We start from the raw sequence: 11388 nt of genomic DNA, 5'->3' as shown, positions 1-11388 counted from the left end.
CATACATACACCCATGGATCGTCACCTAAGTTTTCATCGACTAATAATGATTTATAAGATTGTGACGGACCCTAACAACAGAGCGCGCGACAGGTCTTCATTAGCTGATTGTGGGCCGCATTCGGTGGTGCGTTACAAGGTGTTTATTTTACCGAGTTACGCATCATCTATGTAAATTTTTGGGCAACATGGTTCCACCTGGTGGCAAGTGACTTCCTTTTCACCCAGTTTCATTAATTTTGAACTGAAATTTGTATGCTTTTTAACGCTGCAAACATACGCCAAAAAATGATAGAAATCAGTGAAATTCGTAATTTTTAGGAAGCTCCAACTTTTTTTTAATTCTAGTTAATGCTTTGCGGATTGAAAAATCTTGTTCTACATATCCTTAAGTTTAAAATGAGGCCAATTTAAATGTCGCCTTTTGTCGCCTAATGGTCGAAATGAATTTTTTTCGGAGTGCACCTCCGTGCATCAAAATGTGGAATATTCCATGCATTTTTGGCGTTTTTGCGACTGTTAAATTTTTTATCGGTACAAAATGAAAGTATTCCGATATATTTTGATCTACTGAGTCCGAAAATGACCTTGGTTTTTTCTTATAACCTCTCGCTTTTCCGAAAAAGCGACTTTTTCCCGGGAAAATGAGCAAATTTGACGTATTTTTGCCATAATTGCAATTCATGTTGATAAATTATAGTGGACCCGCGGTAAAGAGATTCTGTTATGTATATTAAGCTGCTAAATCCGAATATGACCTAGGTTTTTTTTATCACACTCCAGTTCTCCGATAATGCCGATTTTCCCGAGCCTTTTGGGTAAAACCTTTTCCGGACTCTAAGTGTGTTAAAAATACATTTTAAAAATGATTTCGATGTGCGATACATCGATTCTTATGCATTCTGACTTGCTAAACCCGAATATGGCCTTAGATTTTTCCTATCATCCCTCATTATCCCGGAAAATTCAATTTTCCTTGGAGAACGAGCTTTTCCGGGTAAAATCGGTTTTTCCGAAAAATTGAAGGGTAATGGACAAAAACGGAGGTCATATTCGGATTTACCGCCTAAAAATACATAAGAATAACCTAATCTCGACCGACAGACATTTTTGTTATTATTTTTATACATGTCAAAATAGGGTGGAAAAAATCTTCAATCTTAAAAGCGCCAGAAATTACATTTGAAGTTAAGTTTCTCGGTCAGGATGTTAATATTTTGTTTAACTAAGATGTAAAATGAAATCAGCGACCCAAAAATCATAAGATCCAACACCTTTTATGGCGGTGCAGTGCATTTTCGAATAAAGTTCCGTTAAATCCAGTCTGTGGACCATAGTGCGTCGCGCCGCGCGCCGCTGCTAACCGCAGCGACCGCACTGTCTTTGACGCAATGCGTGCAGTGTTCATGCAGTCTTGTAGGCGCTCACATGTGTTACACCGACCGCCACCGCGCCGCAGGTTTCTCCTTTTCACCTCAAGTTCTCTTCATCCTTGCTCTCTGCGCCGAGTCGTTCCAGGCCAAATTCCGTGTTCGGTTTCTCTCTTAGTCTTAGCTCGACTAATTAAAAGCACTGTCTATTGTATCACAGAAAGACGACAAAATTAGAGATACACCCTCCAGAAATGAGCGATTTTGTCACCTTTTCTCGTTCGTAATTTTTTCTAAATCCGAATTTTCTGTATAGCTACATTAAAAAAGTGCAAAATTTGCCGCCGCCTAAATTTGCCGCCATGGGCCGCGGCCCATGTTGCCACCCCCTAAATCCGGCCCTGGGAACGCGTAATTCGATTTGCGACGTTGCAGACTTTTTATCACACCTTATTTTTCGAATTGAATAATACTCAACGTCATTTCTTGAAAACTTTCCTGATTTTTCCTCTCTGAATTCTTTGTGAAGAATTACTGTGAAAATTCCAAGAGATAGCATTGGTTTTCCTCATTCAATGGAGACTTAGAAATACTGCAAATGAGATAGGTAGGTATTACGTGGACGCACTACTGCAGCAGTTTAAGCGTCAACATGTGTTTTTTCAAAAGACCTCATAGATACTTTACTTTCCGGTTCCATCCAGTCATGGTAGGTACCTACCTAAGGTGTGGTCTCTGAGAGTTTCTGGACGATCGGCGTTGGGTTAAATGCACATCATGCTGATTTTGATGGATGTGGCGAACACGGCTACCACGATCCATATTTGGGCGTTGTAACGAAGACAGCAATCGAAATTCGTGTTTCGAAGACAACCTATCCCCCTTCTTAATTTATATGTGTATGGAAGCCTGACCCAGATTGTCTCCATGCATAAGATGGCGGTAGATTCATGGTTGTATCGGACGAGGGGAGTGCCTCTTTTTTTCTTAATTTCATCCTCTCTCATACGGCTTGGATACAATTATTCAAAGGAGATTATACACTCAAGCGGATAGGCCTCTCATTCCACATCAGCGCGTGAGAAGCCAAACGAGTGGGGTTTGAGCCGGAAGTGGGGTGCGGGGAACGGGCAGGGTAATGGGAAGGAGGGTGTAGCGGGGGATCGTTTCTCTGAATCACAAAGCGAGGGGAACGAGAAGCGTCCACCGTTCGCTTTCACAAGTAATTTGGAGTGGTGCCTCAGTCCGCGTTTCTGATTGGTCGAGCGAGAAGCGCCGTATGCAACGCCGCTCGCGATTGGTCCGCGTAGAGAGCGGCGTCTGGCACCGTTCTCATGCCAACAAAAAATGGTCGTCTGCGCACGGCGAGGCGCATTCTCTTTTGTTTCGTTCGACGTTTCCTCTGCAAGGAAAGCAAGGTCCCCCACCGCTCTGAAATATCCAGCCCGCTTTGAATTAGTTTCGACTTGACTTGCTCCCATGAAGGTCGGGCCCTCCGTGATCGTGAATTCGTGATCTTCAGTGTATGTGTGTTGTGCTTGTGACCGTCTGCGAAATGCAAGCTAATGGATTATCCCTGTTCTACACCTTCAACCTAGTCACACGATAAGTAAGTAATTTTCGTCCAAGTTTCTCTCCAACTTCGGTACTTGTTGCTTCTTTCGATTTTCTGGCCTCCAACTCGTACTCGGACCTCCAGCCTTCGCTGGCCTTATCTTCAATCTGAAGGGATTAGATTAGCCGAAAGGTTCATGGACTCCCTATTATCAGCACTTGAACCCAAATTCATCTGATCGCAGCATTTGCGATGATTATTCGTCGGTTGGGGCTGAAATTTGGGAATCTGTTCGTGTCAATTATTCACAACATTAGCATAACCTTACTTTCACGTATGCAGAGTTGCCAACTTGGTATTGCACTGATTTTACTTACTGAGATGAGCCTTCTTCTGGGAATCCTGAAGTGATCCCATCTTGTTAACTGGTCTTTCATTTCCCTGTATATTTCTGTATATCAGAGCAGGTAATTCAGCCTTGCGAGACATTAGCATGTCTGGGGTCTGGCACCTGTGCGCGTTCTGTTTATGCAGTTTGGAGATGATTACCTAAGTCACGCGTACTACTTATTAGGATGGATCTAGTCAGTAGTACAAATTACTTGCGTTCAATTTGGAACCTGAGACACATTCCTAGTATTAGCAAAGAGAGATACCCAGGTTCAGCTCTAAGAGTAGAGCCACATGAGCGTGCATTGATAGCAAGTGTGTCACTGACCGCTGAACTCAGACCATGACATATCGTATCAAATAGGCACTTACCCTGTTCCCAAAAGAATTTCCTTAGTCCTGCCAACTCTCAGAATCAGCATTGTTTTTCTTTGAAATCTTAGCTACATCCATGGGTTAAGAACCTATCAGGCTCAGCTTTGAAGAGTTCTGACGAAATCAGTTCCTTGATTTCAGAACGTTGCCAACAGTACATCTTGCAGCCTCACGCATGCTTGTGATATTGGGTTTATTTTATTCGAACAAACATCAAACTGTATCTAATAGCCAAAGAGACTTATTAATCAAAGTCTCTTGTTTTTTGATTGACCCATACATCCTCTACTCTCAGTGCATTGGACTGTAACTTATTTTGTCTCTGAGTCCATAGACTTGTAATTAAGAATGCTGTGCACTTTATCAGATTAAGTTTTGAATTAACTAACGTCCCTGAAGTTCTCACAATCCTTTTTATTCGCATTACCACTACTTATGATCAATTCTAACTACACTCCATGATGTTATCTTTCAGAGACTGTTCTTGACAACATCACAACTTGCGGATAGCAGTGATATGTGGCTCTCTCATCTGCGATTTTGGATTAATTGTGATTTTTTGGAACCTAAGTGAAGTGAAAGAATCTCGAAGGATTGGCTCATACCAACAGTTAACACCTTTCAGTCTGATGACTTCCGGTGAGTAACCCTTTTGAACAATTTATTTAATAAATAACTTAACCTGGTACAATGTGAAGCATTTTCAATGACAGATCTAAGGACTTCGAAATAAAATAAATTTGCATTCGAATGCACTGAGAGTGGAGGGTGTGAAGGCTAATCAAAAGACAAAAGGCTCAGGTTTATAAAGTCTCCTTGACTATTTAATAGAATTTGATGTTTTATTTGTACTTTTAATAAAACAAATTTTTATACCTAAAAATGTATCAGCTACCGGTTTTCTGAGGCGCAGAAAACCAGAGCAGATAACAAGAAGGATACTAGGAAAAAGAAGCAAGAGGCAGATAATGAAGTCTCTCAACTGTGTTTCCCTGCTTTTATCGTTATGATAAGGATTCCCTTCTTTTGGGGTCCTTTTAGTGGCTACCTAAGCCTTTCAGGTATTTACTCCTCTCGTTTCTAAAGATGTGATCCATCCAAGTCGCTCACCTCCATCGCACAATTCACAGTAGTGTTTTTAGTCGCGTTAATTGCTCTATTTATTTTGCCAGCGAAACATATTGAGGAAGTTTGCAATGATTTACTGTAGTTTCATCATGAAGTTATTCCTTTGGGCTTTTTGACCTATTCATCACCTCTACTTTCAGAGAATCCTGACATTTAAAGACCCAAGAGCTTTCAGTGGTATAGCTTTATAGGTTTTAGGACAAGCTGCAGTGAGCACACTGAATTCCTTAAATATTTTCAATGACACAAGTTCCAAGCACTAGCTGCCTATTAATCAAGTAATCTTCAAATAAAGCTCTCCAAGTTGCCAAAAAATTACGGTCTTGTTTCACTACGATAAGGCAGTAGCCAGGCCACTGGTACCATGTGCAGCAATGAGTGAGTGAAATCTTAAAATCCTTAGTCTTCACATGCCACTGAAATTGAGCAGATAGAAATTTCTTTAAATCTTCTATGGAGAATGCAGAATGTGACCAATGTTCTGGTGGGATCATGTTAAATTCATTAATATCTGTTGTTATTAACAGAGAATTAATCATGACCTCTGGTAGAGATAAATAAATTGGAGAATTTAAGTAGAGTTTATCAGGAAGTCCGTTGACAATAATCGAGGCAATTTTTAGTTTCCTGCTGACGGTATAGAATAGTAGGTGAGGGCAAAGGAACAGCTTGCTTCTGTCAAGTGTAAACTGAACGGCGGCAAGAACTAAAAACGAATAGTCTCCTGTTTTTCATCATGCTCTCTTGCCTCAAACTTCTTGATGATGGTGTTGTAATTACCCTCCAATTTTAATTTGGGAAAGTATACCTCCAGTCATCATGTGTGCTCAAATCAAGCAAGAGGGTTCCCAGTGTTGAAAACATATAAATTAAGTAACTATGCCTCACCTTAGAAGGGTGAAACATTCCGAGCAAAGGTCAGTCGAAAACTGACCGAGAGAACTCACAACTCTTATTTAAGAGGATGGTAATAGTGAATCGAAGAAAAACACTTGAAGTTCACCAGTTTTGTTGCCAGCATTAGAAAATATCTTGATAATGTTAAATGTGGCTCGAAATCTTGAGCCAATTTTTTTTTAAGAATATCCAAAAGCGTTCAGCATTGTTTCTCTTGATCCGGTATCTTTTTTTTCTGTCCCTGCACTGATGAATTTGAGCCTCTACCTTAAAAATATGAGCCTCATACTTCAGGAAAAATTGCCTTACAAGCAGTAACCTGAGTGACTGATTCACAGGTTTTCCTTCTGTATCCTGCCTCCGTAGAAAGATACAGAGACACAATGCATTTTACTGACTTTTCATTACTTTCCAAAACAAAACTAAAGTACTGCTTCAAATTCCGCCTATGGACACAGTAGTAGCTCAACTATTTTTTAATAGAATTCCATTCCCTTCCTTCTTTCAGAGCCTCTCTGTTTTATACCCCTTGAGCCAACACACCCAAGGCTCCTGTTTTCCTTTTTAAGGTATTGTGTGAGAAAAGTTACCACCTCCCCAACAATCATACACCCCCCCCCCTCTCACCCCATTTTCTGCTTCTTGATTTCCTTCTGGCCCAGACAGGCTCAGCCCTGGGGGCTCACGGGGTCTCTTCTTGATCCACGGTCAGTCGGACGGAACTTACCCCTCTAAAATAACGTCGGGGGTTGACCCTGAATCTGTCGTGTAAACTGGCTCCTCTTCTTCGTGCGCTGTCCAATTAGCAATTGAATCTGATCCGCGTCGCATTTGAACCCTCAGTAATATAAACCTCTCCACGTGAGCCCTAAAATTGACATGAATAAAGGCCCTACGTGGCTCAAGCGGTAATGGACTCCCGGTTTTAACAATGCGAGCCTTTTTTCCGGTTTCGAGCAGGTGTCCCGATCCGTTTTTCACGGTCCAAAGGAAATCCTACCGTGCTAGGAAGAACGCAGTATGAGCCTTTAGTCGTTGCCGAATTTCCCTCAATGAAGTACGAATTTTCAGGAAAACTTATCCATATTTTTCCTCTAACTCCTCAAAGAATTTTCTTATTTTTTCTCTAACTCCTCAAAGAATTTTTTTCGCCTTTTGACCCGGAGTGTCCGGAGTTTCATACCCGTAGCATTTGTTCTTTGGTAAAAGTCAAGAATGTATTTTCTTGAAATATCTTGGCGCCCTTGATAAAATTAGACTTGGAAATATTTAAAAACACCCAGTACACAAACAGAGTCTTCTCTAAATGTGTGTGTGTTTTATCAGAAGAAATTCGGCAACCTTCGAGCCATCATGTGGCGTTCTTCCGAAGCACAGCAGCATGCTGCTATGTGCATTCGAACGTTGCCATATTTCTCCTAATCAAATGTTTCTCTTCAAAAGAAACCATGATTTTGCCCCCTGAAAGAGCTCTTCTAAAGACATAACCTTTCTTTGCCTCCGTTTCTGGGAACTTTTATCGTAATGTGGTTTGAATGATACCTCAGAAGGATTTAGATGACTAAATTGCTTTCAGACATCTCTGAAATATTATAAGGAATATGTACGCAGGATTTCTGGAGATCTCATATTTTTTTAGATTAACAATTGCATGGATCCTTATGCTGCCGTGTCGAAAAAGAACGCCTTCCAATGATTCCGGCGTTGCCAAATTTCTTATCATGAAAATTGTGATTTTTAAGGGCTAAGTTATGAATATTTCTCCTTGAAATTCTTAGTAGCGTTACAATAGATTGCGAAAAATATTTCCCGAAAAATTCGCAAAAGTAGAAGACATGCCGTAGCCGTATGATTTACGGACTGTGCCGGATTTCCTCTCATTCTAGACGCATTATCAGGAAAATTGGGGAACGCTTCCTTTGATTTTTTCAGAGTTTCAGAAAATTGTCTAGAAGTTCCGTTTTCATTTCGATCTAAAGCATCGAAAATTTCACGGGAAAAACATTCGTAACCATCATTTCAAAGAAGAGCATATTCAATTGAGGGGCGAGGGAGTGGGATTTGACATCATCTGACTGTTATGCCGTGCTAAGGAAGAACGCCGTATGAGCCTTTCGACGTTGCTAAATTTCCTACGATGAATCGCAAATTTCTGGGAATATTTATGAACATTTTCCCTCCTATTTTTAGGGAATTTCGTTCGTAATTTGATTTAAACAGTCTAAAAATTTCAAGGGAAAATATCGATAACTTTCCTAAAAAATCAGCATTATGTCGGAAGAAATTTGGCAACTCTCGAATGTTCATACGGCGTTCTACCTTAGCGCGGCAGTATAATACGGCGTTTTTCTGTATTACGGGAGCTCAGAACGCCGCCGTGCTATGGAAAAACGCCGTCTGAACATTCGAGAGTTGCCAAATTTCCCCGAATGAAATATATGTATTTTTGAGGAAAGTTATGCTTATTTTTCCTTGAAATTTTCAGACATTTTAGATTAAATTGCGTACGAAATCGTTCGAAAATTTTGGAAAGAAATATTCACAAATGTCCCATTAACCCTTTGTTGCATGAGCCAATCGTTGATTTTGGAAAAAAAATCTACATTGTACAGTATTTTTTTGACACTAGTGTCGGTTGGAATCGATTTTTATGGTTTTTTCTAAGCAAGGAGATCAGACTTATAATGTTCCCCTAAAATGATTTCTTACTTTGATTCAATTTAATACTCCAGCATAGAAATAAAGCTGAAAAACATTTGTTGTTTTCATGCAACGCTATGCAATGAAGGGTTACATTCGGTTTTTATCGAAGGAAATTTGGCAACGTCTAGAGGTGCATACGGCGTTTTTCCTTAGCACGGCAGAACGGTGGCAAGAGTTTCCAGCGAGGAGCCGGGATCAGGAGCAGGATTCGAGACTCCAGAGCAGTCCCTACTCCAACCTCGCTCCAACGTTCAACACCGCGAGCTCTCCCGGTCGGCTTCGCCGCGGAGGGTGGTGGCCGGGGGAGGCGGAGGGGGGGGACCTCGTGGGTTGGTGGGTCGCCGCGCCCGCCCGCCCGAGGGATGCGTCTACGTCTCTACGTGCCGGCCCGGCCGCACAATTCCGAATGAGTGCTGTAGACCCGGCCTGGTGCGCGCGGCGCGCCGTAGATCAAGCCCAAGTTCGACGCCCTTCCACCGCCCTCCCCCTTCACCCTCCTCGCATCCAGCCCAATACAGCCACTCTTCCCGTCGGCATCATCCTTTTTCCGTTCGCCCCTTTCGCGCGCCAATCAATCCGCGATGGGCTCTTCTTCCTCGGGGGTGCCCGTCGGGCCCGCCCCCTCCCGCGGGCCTCGAATGACTTTGATACCGAAGTGGGGTTCGTCTGATGAGATGACCTTACGCCCCACACTCCGCGCGCTATGGTGGCGGATGAAATAAATAAGGCGGACATGGACGCACGTTGTTGTGCAGCGCACTTCGCGTGGTGGTGAAGTGAAATGCAAACAGGATTGACGCCGGGCCCCGCTCCGCCTGGCGCAGAAGAACCCACTTGAATGCTTGGCTCTCTGATCGGAGGGTCGCTGCCAGCGGGTTTGGGATTGACTGCCAACCCGAGGAAGGAAGGAGCGCATGTTTGTTGAGGAATTACGCGTGTGCTTGTCAGTTAGCTGCGGAGTTTATTCCCTGCCAGAGTCAGAGGCGGATCCAGCAATTTGGCAACACGGGATTTTCTCCATTTAATGCTATATTAAATAATCGATTCTTGTCGGAGCACTTGCCCCCTCTAAGAATCGATACATTTCCATAGGTTTAAATGGAGAAAAGCAACGTTGCCAATTTGCTGGATCCGCCAATGGCCAGAGTCAGTGAAAAGAGCCTCTCTTAAAAGACCTCCCCCCCTCCTTTTCGGGGGACCCGGGGAGTCTTATCGACTTGTGGCTAAAGTGAAACCATATGAGAGGCTTGGAGGACAAGGCGTATAAGTGCAGTTTTTCCCATTAGGAGAAATACGTGCTTGAAGTTTAGAAATTGCAATGGATCCTCATGGCGGAGATAATTCAAAGTGACATTTTAATGCTCAAAAATTGGACTTCGGAAGCGAGTATTGGACAGAATAGGTATTTGCAACACGACTAGTTTTACCCGAAAATCATTAATATCTTAATTCCTCCGTAAACTGCACATACCGTCGCTCCTCTGACGTAAGGGCGTATCTCGATTTTAACGTGAACCCTGTTGTCCATATAACTCTATGCTTTCCAGGGCTCATGTCAAAATCGAGATACGCCCTTACGTCAGAGGAGCGACGATACGCGCCTTGTTCTCCAAGCCCCTCATCGTGGGTGAAATTTCGGTTTTCATGAAAGAAAAAGGGAAATAGAAAGGGGTAAAAACATAGTGAGATTGCAGTTTGTTGTTGCATCTGGAATAGATTAGCGGCGAGAGGTGACAGAAGTTCCGCTCAAGCTACGTAGGTATATCGACGGTGTATAAGTCGGCAATCACTTAACTCGTTTGCGGTGTCCGAAAATCTCCGCCTCTATGTTATTTTTTTTAGAGGAGAACAAATTGACATGATTCCTTGAAGTTTTTGTAGAATTTTCTTCGCATATATAGAAGGAAAATCACTGGAGTTTTAAAGAGGAGCCGTTGAGTAGTTTTCCGTTTAGAAAATAAAGTGTGATAGGAAGTCTGCGACGTCGCAAATCGAGTTATGTGATTGCCGACTTACATCGTCGATATGTGGTTTCGGGTGTCATGCATCCTGCTGCTGGCGACACTAAAATTGATAAGAGGAGTCGCCTTTCCGAGGGGCCAACGCAGGCCTGTCTGAGCCTTGAGAAAAGATTTCAATCATCAAAATAATTTTGCTTTTGCCGGCAGATTGGTAATACCTAATGGATGCCGCGGTGTTGGAGTCCCGGCAACCCCCTCCCTCCCCTCCCCTTTCCATGTGGGAGTCCTGTTTCTTCTAAATATCAATTTGAAAGAATATGTAAGGAGCTCAGGCAGTACTTAGGTGATTGAATTTCACACCGCCTATGTGCCTTAGATAGTTGGGTGACGGCAGGCCAGACTGAAGATCTGAAGCTTGTCAGATGAGTTTTCCAACGTATTTGATCACAGGTTGGATTTCCTTTTTGCACATTATTCCTGTCGTTTTCGTGGATGCGGTTTCCTCTCGCTTCTCCATAATACACGTGCCTTAAGTGATCAAATTTCCGTCTTTTTTAAAATTAAAGCTTACACTTTCATATCTTTTTTGACATAATTTCCATGAGGATTAACTCCTCTCATTGACAACACTCCCCAATCTTCCCATTTATCCTTTTTTCAGTGCAATCAATACCTCAGCTTTTTTTCTTCTTTTTTCTTTTCCCGTTGTTTGCTGGAAAGGAGTTTTTACTATGTCAGTTTTTTTTTTTTTTTTTTTTTGCAACTGTAGCGTACATCCGTTTTTGCAGCAATTACCGACACCACCTGCACATTATTTTGTTTTTTCGCGGGTTTTTACCGCTGTGGCGTAGTCATTTTTTTTGTTGTCGGAATTACTCAGTTTCTCAACCTCAGCACAGGTTCAACTCGCTCCTAAAGCGGCACAGCATCGTGCAGTTTCTTGTTCTCCACCGCGATTCACATCTCACAACCTTAACGTGAAATGAAATTGTTGGTCGCGTTCTCGCGT

General features: G+C 42.4%; 1 protein-coding gene across 3 annotated transcripts in view; it reads left to right on the top strand.

Annotated features, from left to right (window-relative positions):
• Positions 1 to 2733: 2733 nt before the first annotated feature.
• The window catches only part of LOC109031138 (uncharacterized), a 49380-nt gene continuing 40725 nt past the window's right edge, over positions 2734 to 11388 (top strand). Inside the window, exons 1-2 of one of the 3 annotated variants that reach the window (XM_019042485.2) lie at positions 2734 to 2979; positions 4166 to 4329. The gene's annotated coding sequence lies outside the window, so the exon portion shown is untranslated. The remainder of the gene's footprint in view (positions 2980 to 4165; positions 4330 to 11388) is intronic. The other 2 variants (XM_019042483.2, XM_019042484.2) reach the window with 2 other exon arrangements.

The sequence above is a fragment of the Bemisia tabaci genome, chromosome 3 (assembly GCF_918797505.1).
Source record: "Bemisia tabaci chromosome 3, PGI_BMITA_v3".
Lineage (NCBI taxonomy): Eukaryota > Metazoa > Arthropoda > Insecta > Hemiptera > Aleyrodidae > Bemisia > Bemisia tabaci.
This window is presented reverse-complemented; position numbering and strand designations above follow the sequence as displayed.